The sequence below is a fragment of the Gopherus flavomarginatus genome, chromosome 2 (genome assembly GCF_025201925.1).
Source record: "Gopherus flavomarginatus isolate rGopFla2 chromosome 2, rGopFla2.mat.asm, whole genome shotgun sequence".
In the NCBI taxonomy this organism is placed as follows: Eukaryota; Metazoa; Chordata; order Testudines; family Testudinidae; genus Gopherus; species Gopherus flavomarginatus.
Genome location: NC_066618.1, coordinates 146583548 through 146603727, shown reverse-complemented (window position 1 = coordinate 146603727; position 20180 = coordinate 146583548). Strand labels below are relative to the sequence as shown.

Below are 20180 nucleotides of genomic sequence, written 5' to 3'. Positions count from 1 at the left end.
GTGTTACCAGAGACCCAGACAGAGGTAGTGGATCCAGATTCCATGCCAACCACTGAAACAGCCACAGCACCTCCAGTCCCAGGCCCGGAACTGGAACAGCAACCAGCACCAGCGATTGCAACCCCATCTTCAAACTCAACGCCAGTGGGCGCCAGCGAGCCAGAACTGGCAGAAGCAACAGACAGCCATACCCAAAAGGCTCAGCCAGAGCCTGAAATACCCTCAGGTGCACCAGCAGAGAGCGGTTCACCAGCAACGGAAACAACCCCATCACCTACATCGCTTCCAGAGGGACCAAGCCCAAGTCCACAGTCTGAGGAAGAACTGGTGACCCCAGCCTCAAGGGAACAGTTCCAGACTGAGCAGGAAGCAGATGACAGCCTTCAGAAAGCGTGGGCGGCGGCACGGAGCACCCCACCGCCTCTCAGCTCTTCTAATCGATCCCGGTTTGTTATAGACCAAGGACTTTTATACAAGGAAATTCTTTCTGGTGGACACCGGGAAGAATGGCAGCCGCAAAAACAGTTGGTGGTTCCAACTAAGTACCGGGGGAAGCTCTTAAGCTTAGCCCATGATCATCCCAGTGGCCATGCTGGGGTGAACAGAACCAAGGACCGGTTGGGGAAGTCCTTCCACTGGGAGGGGATGGGCAAGGATGTTGCCAAGTATGTCCGGTCTTGTGAGGTATGCCAAAGAGTGGGAAAGCCTCAAGACCAGGTCAAGGCCCCTCTCCAGCCACTCCCCATAATTGAGGTCCCATTTCAGCGAGTAGCTGTGGATATTCTGGGCCCTTTCCCAAAAAAGACGCCCAGAGGAAAGCAGTACGTACTGACTTTAGTGGACTTTGCTACCCGATGGCCGGAAGCAGTAGCTCTAGGCAACACCAGGGCTAACACTGTGTGCCTGGCCTTAACAGACATCTTTGCCAGGGTAGGTTGGCCCTCTGACATCCTTACAGATTCAGGGTCTAATTTCCTGGCAGGGACCATGGAAAAACTGTGGGAAACTCATGGGGTGAATCACTTGGTTGCCACCCCGTACCACCATCAAACCAGTGGCCTGGTGGAAAGGTTCAATGGAACTTTGGGGGCCATGATACGAAAATTCATCAACGAATTCTCCAATAATTGGGACCTAGTGTTGCAGCAGTTGCTGTTTGCCTACAGGGCTGTACCACATCCCAGTTTAGGGTTTTCACCATTTGAACTTGTGTATGGTCACGAGGTTAAGGGGCCATTACAGTTGGTGAAGCAGCAATGGGAGGGGTTTACGCCTTCTCCAGGAACTAACATTCTGGACTTTGTAAGCAACCTACAAAGCACCCTCCGACACTCTTTAGCCCTTGCTAGAGAGAACCTAAAGGATGCTCAAGAAGAGCAAAAGGCCTGGTATGACAGACATGCCAAAGAACGTTCCTTCAAGGTAGGAGACCAGGTTATGGTCTTGAAGGCGCAACAGGCCCATAAGATGGAAGCATCATGGGAAGGGCCATTCACGGTCCAAGAGCGCCTGGGAGCTGTAAACTACCTCATAGCATTTCCCAATTCCTCACTAAAGCCTAAAGTGTACCATGTTAATTCTCTCAAGCCTTTCTATTCCAGAGACTTACAGGTTTGTCAGTTTACAGTCCAGGGAGATGATGCTGAGTGGCCTGACGGTGTCTACTACGACGGGAAAAAAGACGGTGGCGTGGAAGAGGTGAACCTCTCAACCACCCTGGAACGTCTGCAGCGGCAACAAATCAAGGAGCTGTGCACTAGCTTCGCCCCATTGTTCTCAGCCACCCCAGGACGGACTGAACGGGCATACCACTCCATTGATACAGGTAATGCTCACCCAATCAGAACCCCACCCTACCGGGTGTCTCCTCATGCCCAAGCTGCTATAGAACGGGAGATCCAGAACATGCTACAGATGGGTATAATCCGCTCATCTACCAGTGCATGGGCATCTCCAGTGGTTCTGGTACCCAAACCAGATGGGGAAATACGCTTTTGCATGGACTACCGTAAGCTAAATGCTGTAACTCGTCCGGACAACTATCCAATGCCACGTACCGATGAGCTATTGGAGAAGTTGGGACGTGCCCAGTTCATCTCTACAATAGACTTAACCAAGGGGTACTGGCAAGTACCGCTAGATGAACCTGCCAAGGAGAGGTCAGCATTCGTCACCCATGCGGGGGTGTATGAATTCAATGTCCTTCCTTTCGGCCTTCGAAATGCACCCGCCACCTTCCAGAGGCTGGTAGATGGTCTACTAGCTGGACTGGGAGAATTTGCAGTTGCCTACCTCGATGATGTGGCCATTTTTTCAGACTCCTGGCCCGAACACCTACTACACCTGGAAAAAGTCTTTGAGCGCATCAGGCAGGCAGGACTAACTGTTAAGGCCAAAAAGTGTCAAATAGGCCAAAACAGAGTGACTTACCTGGGGCACCAGGTGGGTCGAGGAACCATAAACCCCCTACAGGCCAAGGTGGATGCTATCCAAAAGTGGCCTGTCCCACAGTCCAAGAAGGAGGTCCAATCCTTCTTAGGCTTGGCCGGATACTACAGGCGAGTTGTACCACACTACAGCCAAATCGCTGCCCCATTGACCGACCTGACCAAAAAGACCCAGCCAAATGCCGTTAAGTGGACTGATGAGTGTCAAAAGGCCTTTACCCAACTTAAGGCAACGCTCATGTCTGACCCTGTGCTCAGGGCCCCGGACTTTGACAAGCCATTCCTAGTAACCACGGATGCATCTGAGCGTGGTATAGGAGCAGTGCTCATGCAGGAAGCAACAGATCACAACTTCCATCCTGTCGTGTTTCTCAGCAAGAAACTGTCTGAGAGGGAAAGTCACTGGTCAGTCAGTGAAAAGGAATGCTACGCCATTGTGTACGCCCTGGAAAAGCTACGCCCATATGTTTGGGGACGGCGGTTCCAACTACAAACTGACCATGCTGCACTAAAGTGGCTTCATACTGCCAAGGGGAACAACAAGAAACTTCTTCGTTGGAGTTTAGCTCTCCAAGATTTTGATTTTGAAATTCAACACATCACAGGAGCTTCTAACAAAGTTGCTGATGCTCTCTCCCATGAGAGTTTCCCAGAATTCAGTAGTTAAAAAGTGTTCTTAAAATGTAGAAGTCTGTTAGTTATATACTTAGGGGTATATGTAAAGGTGCATGTGTTGTATTAATCTGTTTATTTTCAAGTTCTAGAAGGAAATCGCCGCCAGTGAGCTTCCCCACTGTCTGCAATTTGGGGGGCGTGTCATAAACAGATAGCTAAGGGTTAATGTCTCTTTCACCTGAAGCACCTGACCAGAGGACCAATCAGGAAACCGGATTTTTTCAACTCTGGGTGGAGGGAAGTTTGTGTCTGAGTCTTTGTTGGCTGTCTGCCTGCTTTCTCTGAGCTTTGGAGAAGTAGTTTCTACTTTCTAGTCTTCTGTTTCTAAGTGTAAGGACAAAGAGATCAGATAGTAAGTTATATGGTTTCTTTTCTTTGGTATTTGCATGAATATAAGTGCTGGAGTGCTTTAATTTGCATTCTTTTTGAATAAGGCTGTTTATTCAATATTCTTTTAAGCAATTGACCCTGTATTGTATCATCTTAATACAGAGAGACCATTTGTATGTATTTTTTCTTTCTTTTTATATAAAGCTTTCTTTTAAGACCTGTTGGAGTTTTTCTTTACTTCAGGGAAATTGAGTCTGTACTCACCAGGGAATTGGTGGGAGGAAGAAATCAGGGGAGATCTGTGTGTTGGATTTGCTAGCCTGATTTTGCATTCCCTCTGGGGGAATAGGAAAGTACTTTTTGTTTCCAGGATTGGGAACAGAGAGGGGGAGTCACTCTGTTTGGATTCACAGAGCTTGTGTCTGTGTATCTCTCCAGGAGCACCTGGAGGGGGGAAGGGAAAAAGGATTATTTCCCTCTGTTTTGAGACTCAAGGGATTTGGGTCTTGGGGTCCCCAGGGAAGGTTTTTCAGGGGGACCAGAGTGCCCCAAAACACTCTAATTTTTTGGGTGGTGGCAGCAAGTACCAGGTCCAAGCTGGTAACTAAGCTTGGAGGTTTTCATGCTAACCCCCATATTTTGGACGCTAAGGTCCAAATCTGGGACTAAGGTTATGACAGGCACAGGGGCGGTTCCAGGCACCAACGCACCAAGCATGTGCCTGCGGTGGCAAGCCACGGGGGGCGATCTGCTGGTCGCCATGAGGGCGGCAGTTAGGCAGCCTTCGGCGGCATGCCTGCAGGAGTTCTGCTGGAAACACGGCTTCAGCGGCAATTCGGCAGCGGGTATGCCGAAGGTGCTGGACCAGTGGACCTCCCGCAGGCATGCTGCCAAATCCGCGTTACCAGCAGACCTTCCACAGAAACACCACCAAAAGCTGCCTGACTTCTGTGCTTGGGGCGGCAAAATACATAGCGCTGCCCCTGTTCAGGCAGCCAGTCCTCCTCTCTTGCCTTCCAGGGAAAGACTCCCTTGTGCTCTGCTGAGCATCCCTTTATATATGGTCCTTGCCGATCATGACTGCTGCTCCAGCAAGCCTTCCCCCTATTGGTGGGCTCAATAAACCCTTTCCTGATTCATGGGTTCTGTGCAGCCTCCCTGGTGCTGCTTTTTAACCCCTTCTTCTCCCTCTGTGGGGCACTTGCCCCACCACAATGATACTAAAGTTATCTATATAAATGTTTTAAATTTGGTATCCTCCTGCTGCAACAAACATCTCTTTGATAAGATTTTTGGAGAAGTCTGAGGGTATGTTGCCCACCAAGAAGGAGAGGTGCAAAGGAGTTTCTGTAAGTGGCTGGCTAGTTGCATGCCTGTTGAAATAATTAGTTCAATGCTACTGTGATTTGATTGTATTATGAATGATGTGTTAGGGCTTCTAGAGATTTGGATCGGCATTTTAAAAAAATATTATTTAAAACTAAATACATAAATAATTGAATGTGTAGTGTGTTGTTCAAAAGAATAATTATAATTTGATTCTATTTGCCAGATTCTAGATGAAGGTGTCCATACTATACAGTAGGGCAGATGGGATGACATGGTATCTATCTCTCCCTTTTCTGTGCTTCCCAGCTATTTTGTATGATGGATAGTGCCCATAAACTCATTTCTTGCATTTAACTTGGTCCTAGGGTGTAGTGTTGTAATTGCCTACCAAGAAGAAACATAGAGACCATCCAAATGAATTACAGTGTTCAATAAGCAAACTAATTAGTGAAGTGTTAGTACAAAATGCAGATGATTCCATGTTTATATATGGAAGTAAGGTGAATATGAGAAAACATGCACATTTCTCAGTTAGGACCAACAGATAAAATTACAGGGGCATATACTAGACATTCCATACATTCATATTAAATTAAAGTAAAGTCTCTTCACCATATTGCTACCCCAGGAAAATTATTCCTCTGTTTGTACCTTTAGCTCATTCTCACTTATATGATCCACCTTGCCATAATGTCACCATAATAACAAGTAATCACTTTTTAAATATCAAAGGTCAGCTCACTTAGAACAGTGTGCCCAAGCAGTTCTGGAGAGCCAAAACAGTATTTACCAAGGAAATATCAGTCCAGCTGCCCATATTATTCTTTCTGGTAGCACCCCAAAATTCCAATCAGACTCAGGCCCCATTGTGCTGTGTGCTCTGCAAATACAAATGAGAAAGTTCCTGTTCTTAAAGGCTTACAGGTTTAAAAAACCAAACAGATTAAGGGTAGGGGGTAGGATACAACATGCAGGACAGTAAACCTGATATAGAATTGCCACAGCTTTTTTATATTGCATTTTTTTTTAAGTGGGAGTGAAGGTAGAGAGGAAAAGAAAAGAAGGAAAAGCAGTAGTCACTGTCTGTCAACTGCCCAGCCGTGATCGTCAGGGTGGGTTTTATAATCTTCATAGCAGAAGAGGGAGTTGATGGAAGATGAGGTCATGGCTGCTTGGATTTTATCAGGGAATTTTTCCAATGCACAAGGAGCAGCCCTAGAAGAAAGCATAGAGGTGTTTAAGGGAGAAGAAGACAGGTAGGGCGCAAAGGCTAGGAATGCTGGTTGAACTGAGTAGGGCTTGATATCATGATAGATTAGCAGAACATATAGATACAGTGTTAAAAGTTATGAAAGGCCTTAAAGTTGACAAATAATATTGGCTACCGTGAGCCCATCTGAAATGAAAATGAAAGACATACTGGGCTGAGTCCTGCAAACCCCTTGGAGCACAGTGATTGTAAGTGAGAAATTGCTAAAACTAAAGCTAGGTGAAAACTGATTAAACAGTTCTTTCTAATTCATAGCCTTAACGTTTTGAAGGATGTGAAAACTCAAAAAGCGATATGTAGTAAAAACACACGTCCAAATAGTTGCCAGCGCTATGAAATGTACTTTTCCTATAGGTATGTGAGCCATCTCATCTGTATTTGGACACAGCCTTTGGTATGTTTAACTAGAGATATAGCAAGCCAAAATCCCATCTTGGAAGAACCTCTCAGCACTGGTGAAGTTCAGATCCAAACCTAGATCCAAACTTTGCTCCTGGCTCTTCTCAGTGTAATAGCTCAGCCAATACACTGGATCCCATCACCCCAAAATTCAGGGATCTTCAGACCCAGACCTTGAAACTCATTTGTACACTTAACCAGCTAGCATTTTGGCTCTCAGAGTCAACTATTGTTTTTACACTGAATGGACCTGTTAGGCACTTTTGATAAGCTGAATATCAGTTGCTTGCCGAGGAGTGAATACTGGTATGCATAATCATCCTGAGGTCTAGGAGAGGTTGTATTAGATAGTTACGGGTATGTGTTGCTTTTGTCACTGAAGCTGCTGTTGAAGTAAAGATACTGCAATGCGTTGGTATTGGCTTGAGATGTGTAGGAATTATTTTTGCATAGGCACAAAGCATCTCTAAACATACAACATGCATCAATAGTTGCTTTAGTAGCCACTGATCAACAGTAAATGTTAAAAATTAACAAGAAGTTTCTTTTTTCTTACCACACAACAACTCTAAACATTAAATATACTTTTTAGCAGGATCTGCTCTCTTGGTCACCAAATGGTTCTAAACATTAAACATATTTTAAAAGTATTACTTCTCCCAGCCACCGAGTGCCTGTAAACATTAAATATGTTTTATAAAAACTGCTTTTCCAGTGACTGGCTGAGTGGCTATGGACATAATTTTTCTTTAAAGTTGCTTTCCAGCTACTGAGCTAATTTTTTTCTATTAGCTGCCTTCTATTTATATTTCTCACACAAGAAAGCAAGCGCAAGACCTCATTGTCACAACTCAGCTTTTAGTTTATGACAAGCAATCATGTCCCGGTCATGGTACCCTCATAAAGACATTGTGGATAATGAGAACAAGCTGAGATTTAAACTGATTATAATAGATATACAGCATAGGCATCGGGCGCATCTTCATTCTCTCTGCCCCCTCGCCTCCCTCCCTCCCCCGCATTTTTGAGTGTATAATTCTGCAGTGAACACCAAAGAGTAAGCAGACATGAGCCATCTGCAGCATTAGGGCAAGCTGGTCTAAAAGACCAGACACTGATGGATTGCATGAATCAATTGAGGCATCAACAGCCTTAGAATAGGACAAAGCAGAAGGCAAAATGTTCTCAAGATTGCTAAGCAAATGGGAATCAGCAAACCATACATGATTAATGACTTTAATTCTAGGTGTAGAAATAACTCCATGTGGCAAACTAGCTACAATCCCAGGAAGGCTCAAAGTGACAAGATGGTGATCACAAGTAGTTGGATTAATAAGATTTTAAAGAGGAAAATCACTGATCACAAACATGACGAAAATGACAAATTCTCCTTTGTTTATGGGTTGTAAGGGTTTACAATATATAGTCCAGGTGTTGGACATAAAAGTAATCTTTTAGACAAATTACATGTAAAATAAAGTTTTAAAATCCATTAAAAATATTATAAAAAGGAGTGACAGAATACAGTACAATCTGTTTAAACGGCATGCCTAAGTGTGCCTGTCTGTGCACTTTAGTGCTTGTGAGTCCTCTGTTGAGCCACAGATCAAATACAACATGGGCAGAAGCAATAAAGATTTCCCTCATGCTGCCCTGCCCAAGCACCTTGTCCTGATCTAGAGAGAGATGTGATGAAGGTTTAAACTCTGTGCCCCTTCAGCCTTTGGCCAATAAGGTTGCCAACAGAGCTGATCAAAAAATTTCCAACAGAACAACTGGAAAATCTAGTGGAAAATATGGTTTCAACTAAATCAAAATATTCAGCAGGAACATGTCAGTTCTGTGTAAATTTTTGATGGAAACCAGGAAGGAAGACTGGTTGGACAACCTGTCTGGTTTCCTGCCAGCCAGCCATCTGCCTAGCCAACTAGTGAGCAGTTGGGCTGGCAGGAAACCAGACAGGCTGGCTAGTAGCTCATCTGGCTGGCAAGCTTGCCAGCTGCCTGACAAGCTGGCAGGGGAACTGGGCACCCCATCCACCCACGAGCCAGTTGTCTGAGAAGCCAGAGAGCCAGACAGTTCACCCAGCTGGGGGAACTGGCTGGTTTGCCTGTTGCCAAACTGGTTGGCTGGTGGAAGGGTAGGCTGGCCGGGCAGCCAGGCACACGGCCAGTCAGTAAGCCAGCCAGCTGCCGCACTGCCTGGCAAGCAATTTGGGGAGCACCAAGAAGGATAGTTCAATTTTGCTGGAAATTCCACAATGTTGATGTTTTGTTCTGATAGAAATCAAAGCATCAACAATCCGGAATTTCCTGCAAAATGGAAAATCCCCTTTCTGGTCAGCTCAGATTGCCAATGATGGCCATGTTTTTTGTTATGTGCACATCGTCCCACTAGGAAATGGCTTGAGACCATTGTTATTTATCATTTATTGAGCACTGCTGCTGTTCTTAGCATTGTACACAACATAGGGTACATGTATACAGCATTCAGGAACTGTTATTGCAGCATGTATAAACATACAATGCCATCTTGAGTAACAATAGCAGTGAAGTCAGAACATCATGGCTAGCCCCTTGAGTATGTATGTATGGTTCTGGATGAGTGGAGCTTACCTGTGCCAGCACCTCTGCTGCCTTGCTAGGTTAAAGCAACCTCAGCTCTGTCTACATGGGCTGCAATCCCACTTACTGATTGCAAGAAAATACAATCACTGCACCAAGAAGTTTATAATCTAAGTGAAACAGATAATGCAGTTGAGACACACAATACTCTGGATTTCAAAGAGAAGGCACAGTTGCTGAGTGGTGTGAATGTCACATTTTCTTTAAGTTGAATATTAAGACTTAAGGCTTGGTTCTCTCTTGCTCTACACCATATATAGTCATTTACATCAGTAAAAAGTGGGTTTGAAACAATACCAAATCAAAATGGCAACAATTTAGATCCAATTTGCACTCCCTGTGCCGTGTTCTGACTGCACAAGGTGCAACACACTGAAGGAGCTGACTTGTATTTAGGGGATTGGTATTGAAGCACATTTTAAAAAGGGATTGGAATTAACTGGTAGTTATTTAGCATACCCAAATAGGAAAGGTGTTTCAGTCATAAGGCATAGTTTGGAAGGAAGTGGGAAGATGGGTGAGAAAATGTACAGGAGAGATGTGTAAATAGATATTTTGGGAATACTGTAAGTATAGGGATATACAATACAAGAAAATGAGATCTGAAATTTATGCTTGGGTAGAGTGCACCCAGCAGAAATGTTTAAATAACTCATCAATGCAAGGTCCTTAAGAAAGCATCTCAGACTTCTAGGATTAAATAAAGCAACTAATTATTTACCCAAATAGCATTTTATTATTTGAGCCACCACTGTTAAGATTTTCAGAATAAGAAGCGGTTTTTTTTCTCCCAACTATGAGTAAGAATGGAAAGGAACTTAGGACAAGTGTATGTTATAATACCGTTAATTAGCTAATTATTTAATATAGGAAGGTTTTGTAAAAGTGGTACCTAGAGGCTGACTTCAATATTCTTTTCTTATCCTCTCTGGAGCTGCCTCTGTCTGTCTGTCTGTGTGTCTTACTTCTACTCGAGGTGGCTCTTCTCTAATATACAATAGGTATGTGACACTGAGACGGATTCGTACAAGCTGACAAAGGCTTCACTGTTCTGTAATAGCAACTCTTAACAGGCCTGACAAACTCACTACACTTATCACACTACTTTCATTGTACGTATTCATAAAGAATGTCATGTGAGGTCTGCAGTAAAAGCTGAAGTGACACTGATAATTAATACTGTCGTGAAATGTATATACTCATAACATATAAGAAGCTTTCTCTGTGTATGTGTGTACACAAAGAGAGAGAAAATATGTTCCTAAAAGTCTAAATTAAGGCAGGGTTGACAAATAGGTTTCTGCCAGACAAAGGATGTGTATTCACTTGTTTTCCTTGGTTCACATGTGTTGCTTGATCTATTGATTGTATATTGATTATATTGGCTGTATTAATTAATTCAGAATCCCCAATTAACAAATTAAACCTCTGAGATTTGATGGAGGAGGATTGCAGGACCACATAGGGACAGTGAGGTGGCTGAGTGGGGGCACAGAAACACATGGTGATGAGGGCAGGTGTTCAGAGCCACATGGGGAGAGGGAGAGTGGGTGTCTGAGTGGGTATGGAGGGACATGTGGGCAGGAGGTGCAAGAACACATGGGGGTGCAGGACACATGGGGATAGAGTCAAATGTGCCTAACTGAATGGGAGAGACTAGGGGTTAGCCAGGGTCTGCATGGGGGAAGCTCCCTAACAATCCCTCCCACACCAAAAAAACCCAGCCTGTTCTATACTTTTCCCACCCATATCCAACAACCTTCCAAGTTCACACCCAGGTTCCTTCCCAGCAATTACTTCATTCTCCCTCAGCTCCTCCATTAGCCCTGACTTCCCCAAGCTTTTGCACTGCTTCTGAGGGGTGTGGGAAATATGGTTCTGTAGTTTAAATGGATTATTACTCAGAATTCTGTATTAATAGGCCTAGTAACATGACTATTTGTCAAAAAAAACAAAACAAACAAACAAAAAAAACATTGCCTGAATCTTTTTTGTTGTCTGTATAGTTACAGATATACCTGCTAACAGGTATTTTGTAACAAATCACCAAAAATAATTGAAACTGGTGTGATTATATTGTGTTATTTTGACAAATAAAATATGCAGAATTTGAAAATATTGTGTGCAGATTTTTTTTGTTACCGAATTTTTAATGTTTTGGAACAGAATTCCCTCAGGAGTAGAGATTGTTGGACTGGATAACAGACTGATGTCAGGGAGCTGACATTCAGTTGAGCACCATCAAGTCTCCCTCTCTCTTTCTCTCTGGAGGCAGGAGGGTAACAAGATGACATAGTCTTGTACAACACCAAGAAAGTATCACAAGGCATAAGGATCACCCTTCTGTTCTTTGCTGGCCCCCCAGCATTCATCCCCATCTGTCTAGGCTACTTATTAATCCATGAGTCCTCAATGCTAATAACATTCTATCAACCAAATATAAAGCAGCTGTCACTCAGGAAGGTTTTTCTTTTAATATTCTCCACATCCAGTGTCACAGAAGGAGAAAGGAAAGAGGATACAGACACATAATGAGGACAGAACTCCCTGCATGAGCAGTATGAAAACAGATTAGAGAAAGGGAATGCTGAAGTTGAGAGTGTAAAAGAAATATTTGGTGAGCCCAGCGGGGGTCCTGGTTCAGAGTTGCACATTGAAAGTGAAAATGTAGAAGAGCTAGCAGGAAGCAGCAGTGAGACAGCTCATCAGTAGGAAGGTTGAAGTCCCTAAGGATAAGGATAGGGTGCTGGGAGCAGAGAAAGAGGAGAAACAAGTGTTGAGGTCAGAGAGGAACAAAGATGATAGCTGTATTGAGGTATAGTTAATTGGGGCAAACAAAACTCTCTTCGCAGAAGCCATTGAACAGCCATCAATAGTAACTTTCAGTAACTAATGGTCTGTGTTTGATTCAAATTGGCAATCAGAAAAGGAATGGCTGTAGATCTCATTACCAGTCCTCAGGGTCACCCAGTCCCCATTGCTGAGAGATATTTACTTTTATTTTATAATCTGCTTTAAGAATAAACAACAACCAAGATAACTCAAATAGCAACCATAAGGGAGAAGGGTAACAGCATGTAGTAAACAAAGGGACATGGAGTGGGAAATGTCTGACACACAAACACCAATTCACACCTGTTATTGACTGGTAATAAGCTTTCAAGCAACCTTCCCCATACCATTGAATTTGACCATTCACAACTAAATTCACAACACCATTACACTATTCTTCTGAGTTTATGGTGTTCATTGGAGTTGCTCTTTTCTCTGGCAACTGACCCAGTGAAGTGGGTATATCATTTCTGGGATGCAAATTAGGTGGCAATCCAGTTATAAGTCTAAATACAAAGCTTATATATTGATGTGGTAACAATATTGTCATGGATTCTACAACTGGAAAAGATCTGGTGAATCATGTAGTTCATGAGCCAGTGCAGATTTATTTATGTTAGAACAAAAAAAAAAAAAAAAAAAAAAGAGGCGTTCATCACTTAATCTGGTATAAAAGAGTATCCAAAATAACTTGAAAATACCTCATAATATGATACCCAGGATTCATATGACATGGGAACATCAGATTGGTAGTGCAGTATGCTCTCTCTGGCAGAGGCCAGTACATCAGAGGAATGTACAAAAACCCTGAAACAGATAGTTATGCAATAATCTGCCAATAAGGGAGTTTCATCAAAACAACCATTACTAATATATGCCTTAAGAATTTATATCCCTTTTTAACCCTACTGAGTGTAACTCATTGTTATAGATGTCTCATACTTTTTTTTTTGATTTCCCATAAGTCTTGGCCTTGTGATCGCTAGTGGGAGAGAGTTCTACAGGTTAATTATGTGTTATCTAAAAATTATTTCCTTTTATCATTTTTAAATTTGCTATCTATCAATTTAATTGAATGTGCCTTTGTTCTTGTACTATGAGAAAAGTTAAGTAGAAACAGCAAGTTTGCCTTCTCTGTAATACTGATTATTTTATACTCTTTGTCTCATCTCAAAACTAAACAGTAATACTCTTTTAAAACTCTCTTAATATGAAAATCTTTCCAGACCTCTGATTATTTTCATCGCTTGCCTCGGAACCTGCTATATTTCTGCTCCATCTTTTTAGCAATAAGTTAACTAATATTTTCAACAGACTCGAAATAATTCAGAAGAAAAAAAATAAACATGTTGGAAGAGCAGATTCAAATGCTCACCATTGCAGTTCATACTCCTGTGAGAGATGATACAGACACAGCTGGTCAAATTAGCAGCCCCTCTTGCTACTTCTTTGGTTCAATAATTCTAAACTCATCCAGTTTTTCCTGCTACTTGCACTCCATATCCGCCATCCCTAACAAAAACCTAACTCTGTCAGACAGCTTTTTGCTCACATGTAATGCTTACAAAAGCCTCTATTCACAGTTTTTTAGATCTAAACCAACAGTAATCACTGAACATAATCCAGTGAGACAAAACACCTTGCTGTTGAAATAACGGATGATCTTTCTTGACTTAAAGAGCTTTTCCAGCTGCTATTGCTGTAGGAAAACCTTTCTTTCCTCTAAAAGCAAGTCGGGGGGGAGGGGAAAGATTTTTGATATCAGAAACTGATAAAATCTGAGCAGTGCTCCACATATCCAAAGTCTGTATGGAGAATGACAGATACACTTACTTGTGATGATAGTGATTATTATTATTATTTATTACAGTAGCACCTAAGTATCTCAACCAAGCTGGAGACTTCATGGTGGTAGGCACTATAGAGACATGGAATGAAAGACAGTCGCTGCCCTGATGAGCCGATGTTTCTACATCAGTTAAGCTTTTATTTAAATCAAATCAATAAATAAGCTAATATTCTAGCCATTATCACTGTGAACTGAATGTTATGTGAATGCAGGGATGTGTTTCGGAATCCTCAGGTGAGCAGCTTAAAATAATAGAGAGGTGTTGAACTACTTATGGCCCATATGCTGGCCCCAAAACATAGCCCAAGAAACTGGGTGTGCACGAGGGGAGTAGCTGCAAGATTGTGGGAAAAGAATCCTTTCTTCCAGGCCACTGCATGCATGGAACTGTGTGTGTTTGACTAGGACAGAATGTGTTAGCTAATATGTTCTAACTGACACTCTAAATCTCTAGTGTAAATAAGGCATCACAGGGTACTTCTATATGCTGTAGCCACTGGTGTGATTTGTAGCTCCTGTAGATGTATTCTCCCTAGCTGTAATCTAGCTAACTTGTTAAAAATAGAAGTGAGGACATTGCAATGTAGGCTCTGCAAGTGAGTATGTACTTCAGGGTGTCAGACAGGGTTGTGCAGCCCATTCTGACACCCGCACCATGGCATCCTCACTTATGTCTAGGTGAGGTGGAGTGAACCTTCCAGCCTAGGTTGACAGACCTGGGTTAGTTGGGCTCTTGCTACTGCTCTAACAATAGTGGTATAGACAGCACTTTGAAGCTGAGATTCAGGTTCTGATGCCTGCCATCCTTCCTGGGCTTCAGAGCCAGAGCTCCAGCCTGACCCGCAATTTCAAAGCTGTCTAGACAGCTATTTTTAGAGTGCTAGCACAAGCTCCACTAACCCATATCTGTCAATCCAGGCTGGGTGCTAGGTCCTGCTTATTCTGAAATGCTTCATAGATATACCCCGGGGCAGATTTTTAAAGGCATTTAGGTGCCTAAGGATGCAGAAAGATGCCTAAGTAGGATTTTCAAAAGTTTCTAAAAACCATTGATTTCAATGAGAGGCAGGCATTTAGGCTCAGATTTTTAAAGGTTCTCAGTGTCACAATGCCTAATTGATTTAGAAGCCTAAATCTCATTTTCCAAAGGGATTTAGGCATTTAGGAGTCTAAACCCCATTGACTCTCAATGAGATTCAGGCTTCTAAGTACCTAAACCCCTTCTGCAAATGAGATGTAGACTCCTAAGTCTGTTAGGCATTGCAATGCTGAGCACAGTAATACCTACAAATCATTAAAAATTTGGCCTTTGGGCAGTTGTGAAAATCCCACTAGGATTTAAAGATGCCTGTCTTCATCTTTAGGTGTTTAAATACCTTAAAATATCTGACCCTTAGCACCAGCTATTCAAAAATGGCATCTGCTATGCCTATGTGAATATTAGGCACATTTTATTTGGATACCTGACTTTTGAAACCCAAATTAGAATTTTTTGACCTAAAAACGTGTAATGAAGTAGAGCTTCTGGATACTTCATACATTGTGTAATAGTTGCTGAGACTTCACAATCAGCTGTGTTCAGAAATCTTTTCTAAATAACTATGTCTTAAAAGTAGTTTCTTATAGTGAAGTTTGCAATTAAGACAGAAGGAACAGCAATTTGTTTTAATGGTTTTGAAAACTGTCCTCAATCACCACTTTTAAAATGTTATGCTCCATTCACGCTCAAAGCAAATCACGTTAACAGGAGCCATTTTTCAGACAGCTTTCTTTAAAATCTATATCCAAGTAGGTTAATTTTACAATCTAGAGAAATACTAAATGATTCTGTGAATCTAGAATTATTGCATAGCAGATTATATTACAGTGCTGGAGACTTGGATCTGCAAGTAACTTCAGGACTTAACTTCTGCTCATATGTCCCAGAAGGGGAAGGATAGTCCAGCGTTAGGACCCTAGCCTTGTACCCAGACATTCTGGGTTCAGTTCCCTGCATTGCTGCAGAATTTGTGTGTGATCTTGGGCAAGTCACTTGGGGCAGAATCCAAAGGATGTTGTGTATTACAATGCTGAGTTTCATGGCATATAGACAATCACAGGAACAATGCTGCTAACCACAAAGCCTGATTTAGGTGCCTAGGTTCCATGTACAATGAATGAGAAGAGATAAATACCTAACAGTGTAATTCACAAAAGACAGTACTCTAGGCAGAGAGCTGCCTAAGCTAGCTAATAGGAGAGATGCTGACAGAAAGGTGTGTTCAGTTTAGGTGCCTAAGGTGTTTCTCACAAGAATGAGTTAGGTACCTTTCTTATGCCACATAAAATGAGGTGGGAGTTCAGCCACCTTATAACTTTTAGCCCAGTTGTTAAATCAGCCACCAGCCATAGATTCATAGACTTTAAGGTCAGAAGGGACCATTATGATCATCTAGTCTGACTTCCTGCACAATGCAGCCCACAGAATCTCACCCACCCACTCCTGTATCAAACCTGTGTCTGAGCTATTGAAGTCCTCAAATCATGGTTTAAAGACTTCAAGGTGCAGAGAACCTTCCCCCTCCGCCCCCAGGGCTTCTGCCAATCTGCGCTGGAGGAAAATTCCTTCCCAACTCCAAATATGGCCATCAGCTAAACCCTGAGCATGTGGGCAAGACTCACCAGCCAGACACCCAGCAAAGAATTCTCTGTAGTAACTCAGATCCTACCCTATCTAACATCTCATCACAAAGCTATTGGGCATATTTACCGCTAGTAGTCAAACACAAATTAACTGCCAAAATTAGGCTATCCCATTATACCATCCCCTCCATAAATTTATCAAGCTTAGTCTTAAAGCCAGATATGTCTTTTACCCACACTACTCCCCTTGGAAGGCTGTTCCAGAACTTCACTCCTCTGATGGTTAGAAACCTTTGTCTAATTTCAAGTCTAAACTTAGTGATGGTCAGTTTATATCCATTTGTTCTTGTGTCCACATTGGTACTGAGCTTAAATAATTCCTGTCCCTCCCTGGTATTTATTCCTCTGATATATTTATATTTATAGAGAGCAATCATATCTCCCCTCAGCCTTCTTTTGGTTAGGCTAAAGAAGCCAAGCTCTTTGAGTCTCCTTTCATATGACAGGTTTTCCATTCCTCAGATCATCCTAGCAGCCCTTCTCTGTACCTGTTCCAGTTTGAATTCATCCTTCTTAAACATGAGAGACCATAACTGCACACAGTATTCCAGATGAGGTCTCACCAGTGCCTTGTATAACGATACTAACACCGCCTTATCTCTACTGGAAATACCTCACCTGATGCATCCCAAGACCACATTAGCTTTTCTTACAGCCATATCAAATTGACGGCTCATAGTCATCCTGTGATCAACCAATACTCCAAGGTCCTTCTCCTCCTCTGTTACTTCCAACTGATGCCTCCCTAGTTTATGACAATAATTCTTGTTATTAATCCCTAAATGAATGACCTTGCACTTTTCACTATTAAATTTCATCCTATTACTATTACTCCAGTTTACACAGTCATCCAGATCTTCCTGTATGATATCCCGATACTTCTCTGTGTTGGCAATACCTCCCAGCTTTGTGTCATCCGCAAACTTTATTAGCACATTTCCACTTTTTATGCCAAGGTCAGTAATAAAAAGATTAATTAAGATTGGTCCCCAAACCAATCCCTGAGGACAGGGCCGGTGCAGGGAAGTTTCGCACCCTAGGCGAAACTTCCACCTTGCAGCTCCCCCAGCTAACCCCGCCCCCCCGGCAGCTAACTCAGTCCCCACCCGCGGAGCCCCCCCTTGCAGCAACTACCCCCCGCCACTGCGACAGCTAATCCCTCTCCCCCACATCCCCCCATGGCAACTAACCCTGCCTGGGGAGACTTCCCCCACCCGGCAGCTAACCCTGCCTGGGGAGACTTCCTCCCTCCTCCTCCCCCCCCCCGTGGCAGCTAACCCTGCCTGGGGAGACTTCCTCCCTTCCCCCCGCGGCAGCTAACACTGCCTGGGGAGACTTCCCCCTTCCCCTGGCAGCTAACCTTGCCTGGGGAGACCTCCTGCGGAAACTAAGCCTGCCTGAGTAGCCCGCCCCAGCTCATCCCGGCTCCACCTCCTCCACTGAGCACGTGGAAGCTGCTCTAATTCTCCTCCCCGACCAGGCTTGCGACGCTGATTAGAGGAGACTTAGAGCTGGGCTGTGTGCTCAGCGGAGGAGGCAGAGCGGAGGTGAGCTGGGGCAGGGAGCGGTTCCCCTGTGCGCCTCTCCCTCGTTATTGTGGGCAACCCTCTCCGCGCGCCCCCTCCACCCAGTTCACCTCCACCTCCTCGCCTGAGGGGGCTTTTAGGCGCCCCCAACCACTAGGCGCCATAAGCGGCCACCTAGTTTGCCTAAATAGTTGCACCGGCCCTGCCTGAGGAACTCCACTAGTAACCTCCCTCTAGCCTGACAATTCATCTTTCAGTACAAATGTGGGAGACTCAGGTTCAATTCTCCTCTTTAGATGAGGGGAAGAATGGATTTGAACAGCGGTCTCACACCTCTGAAGAGGGTTCTCTAATCACTGAGCTATAAGATATTCTCATATGAGGGTCCCTCAGTCTCTCCTGTGGAAGCTGCTCCACTGTGGATAAATAATGAACAAGTGGTTGGAGCAAGGGCACTGGATCCTGGGTCTCCCACTTTGTAGGTGGGTGCCCTGACCACAGAATCTTTTAATCTCTCTCTCTCTCTATGCACGTGCACACCCAAGGACAATTTAAGTCCAACTTATCCACAGTGGAACAGCCACTGGGCAAAAAGAAAGTAGGAATTGCCTCAGTAGTCCAATGGTTAGGACATTCACCTGGAAGTTGGGAGACCCTAGATCCAGTCCCCCTGCTGCAATCACTGTTTCATTATTTATCTACAGAGAAACAACTTCAACAGGAGAGTTTGATGTTATCTCCACATAAGAATAGCTCAGTGGTTAGAGACATCTCCTGAGAGTTATGGGGGAGCCCTATTCAAATCCTTTGTTCTCCTTAGGCAGAGGAGGGAATTAAACCTGGCTTTCCCACATTCTGCATGAACATTCTTTTCACTGGGCTAAAAGTTATGAGGCGGGCACAACCACCACCTTTTCCTCTGTCCAGATTTTGAATGGGACCCAAGCTGGTAGGCGGCCTCTGAGCATGCCTGCTGGAACCGTCCCTGCACACAATTTAGGCAGCTGAACATATATCTGCCTCCAGTAGGTAGATTGCTCTGGGGCTTAGGCAGGAGTTAGGCAGCCAGACCCCTAAAGGGAGACAGCAGTGCACATGTTCAGAGAAGAAACTTAGGCTCCTAGAAAACTTATAACCTGGAAACTTAAGTGCCAACGTGAGTGTAGGCACCTACTGACTAGAGCAGCAGTTTTGTGGATCACAGTGAAGCCAGATCTGGTACTTATGTGCCTAAATCTGGGGTTTAGGGACCTAAGTACTTTTGTGGATCTGGGACTCAGTTTCCCTGCATGTTAGCTCCCTATCTGTAAAACTTGGATGATAGTATTTTTCTGCCTCACGGGGGTGTTGTTGATACATTGGAGGCAGAAAAGTGTTTAGATACAACAATAAATGGGATGGTATAAGTACCTAAGTTGTCAGGGGAGAGTATGCATTACAATGCTTGTGCACACTTGTCACTCACTGGATCCATAAATCCAGAATGATGCAGCAAAGATGGGTGGGGAAGGGAAATGGAGGAGATCCACAGGAGAGAAAATAAGTTGTGTGTGCGTGTGTGTGTGTGGTGCAGGAGGCAATCGCAAAATTAAATGTGAAAGAAAGGAACTGTAGAATGAAGAGGTAGGCAATAGCCCATAGTTGAACACCAAAGGAAAGGTGTTATGGCCATTAAACAGTCAAATAATGATTGACTCAAACATAAACGTTATAACCAATCATTTCCTGAGCATAAAGCACATTCCTAACCATGAACATCCACTCTATAGCATTTTTACTTCCCGTCTTGCTTGTGTGGCTGTTCTTTTGCTCTCTGATCTTACACTTAAATTGCAGTATCTGAAAAACAGTTCAGCATCACTATCATTTTCTTTTCTTTAGAAAAGACTTCTATCCACTCTTTGATACAGTGCCAAAAGGACTGGGAAATGCGCGGGCAAGCATAAAGCTTAGTTTGGAAAAAATCAACTCTTATTACTAAGTATCTGTGCCAGAGGAAGTGCCTGGTTGTTTTTATTTTATTTTACTTTTTTGTCCTTGTACTGGCATTTCACAAGAGGAATGATATTTAATTTCCTCTATCTGTGTTCTAAGTAATCAGTCAAGAGAATACCAATTCATAGTAGACAGTAACATGGGATCCGGCAGATTTTTTTTTTCTTTTAATCTGGGAAGGGGGTTGAAAGAGATACAGTTTGGACAATCAGTAAGTGGAAT

The 20180-nt window shown here is 43.4% G+C and overlaps 1 protein-coding gene and 1 long non-coding RNA gene across 3 annotated transcripts in view; one reads left to right on the top strand and one right to left on the bottom strand.

Annotated features, from left to right (window-relative positions):
* CDH12 (cadherin 12) overlaps nt 1-20180 on the top strand; it is a 919272-nt gene that overhangs the window by 755653 nt on the left and 143439 nt on the right. The gene's annotated exons all lie outside the window — the stretch shown is intronic.
* Nucleotides 4463-6068, bottom strand: LOC127043642 (uncharacterized). The gene is made up of 3 exons (XR_007772296.1): nt 5862-6068; nt 5572-5661; nt 4463-5165 (listed from the first exon to the last, which is right to left on the bottom strand). It is a non-coding gene; the product is annotated as an uncharacterized LOC127043642 (long non-coding RNA).